Genomic DNA, 1,337 nt, shown 5'->3' with positions numbered 1-1,337 from the left:
ATCTTATAGAGAAGTAAAAGTAATTTTATGTTTGGATATCTCATGTAAAAAGGTCTTTTTATCAATCAATTATGTTTGGGTATAACAATATAAAAGTACTTTTTTGTTTATTTATTACATGAAAAATATCTTTTTTTAAGAAATAAATATCTTTTTAAAAAAGATATAAATTACAGCTTCTCAAAAAAAATCTTTTTTTTGATTTTACTAGTGCTTTTACTTTTACTACTAGAAATTTGCCAAACACATTAAAAAATAAAAGAATATCTTTTTTCATTGAAAAAAGATCTTTTTTTTAACAAAATAATGGCGCCCAAACATGCACGTAGTGTATTCATTTAATGAAATGAATAACGATTAACTTAAAAAAAAAGAAAGAAAGAATGTATTCCGGGATTATTTAAAAAGAATAATAATAAAAAAGGAAGTTGGAAAAAAAAAGTTACCTAGGACCCCTGTCGGCGGATACAATAATGAAATTTTAACGAAAGAGGGATGGAATGTGTAGTCTTAAATGAAATGATCAAGTCCAACTGTCAAAGGTCCTCTTCTGTTCCCCTTTTTCACCTTGTCGCTCTCCAATCTTTCCTACGCTCTCAAATACACACCTTGCTGCTCCACACTCACCTCTCTCTCTCTCTCTCTCTCTCTCTCTCTTTTAGATCAGTGGAGAGATCTATCTATTAAGGTGAAGGGGAAAGAAAGGTTAGCAACTTGAACCTTTGTCTCTTCGTTTTGGGATCACACATGCATTTTCTTTGAACGCTCTCTTTATTTATTTGTCTGCATGAAAGCTTAATTGCTAACATTGTTTCTCTCTGTTTCTAATTGGTATTCCAATTACGTTACTGCTGAAGGATCCCGATTTATTTGCCTACCTTCTTGTATTCTTCGCAGTTCCACTTCACTTTTCCACTCTCAACTTCCATTATTTTTTGTTTTTAAAATGTAAAGCTAAGTTTCTTTCGATACTTTTTAAGTGGGTTTAATTGCAGATCTTTAGTTGATCCAGGAAAAAAAAAAGATTAGATAGATTAGGGTGTTTGTTGGAATGTAATTCGAAAAATCATAGTGTTAGAAAAATGAAAAGCAATTACCATTAGATCCACTTGTGTTCTGTATGAAGGTGAAACAGCTTAAAGGGTTGATGTAACTGAAAGGTATTTAAGCTTATTTCCCTTTCTTTTGCATTATATTGGGGAATATGAGGTATTACCATGCCACACCCACACTGCTATTTTATATATTTTCTAAATCAAGTTTAAACTAGTCAAACTGTCCCAAATAGGTGGAGACAGAAAATACAGTTAGTAGAGTAGTTATTGGTTCAGGAGCTC

At 31.4% G+C, this 1,337-nt stretch overlaps 1 protein-coding gene across 1 annotated transcript in view; it reads left to right on the top strand.

Annotated features, from left to right (window-relative positions):
* Positions 517-1,337, top strand: part of LOC107628718 (probable methyltransferase PMT14) — a 6,545-nt gene continuing 5,724 nt past the window's right edge. Inside the window, exon 1 of the mRNA XM_016331299.2 lies at positions 517-705. The gene's annotated coding sequence lies outside the window, so the exon portion shown is untranslated. The remainder of the gene's footprint in view (positions 706-1,337) is intronic.

Source organism: Arachis ipaensis, chromosome B01, assembly GCF_000816755.2.
Source record: "Arachis ipaensis cultivar K30076 chromosome B01, Araip1.1, whole genome shotgun sequence".
NCBI lineage: Eukaryota > Viridiplantae > Streptophyta > Magnoliopsida > Fabales > Fabaceae > Arachis > Arachis ipaensis.
The sequence above is the reverse complement of the archived record's forward strand: the minus strand, read 5'-3'. Positions and strand labels throughout refer to the sequence as shown.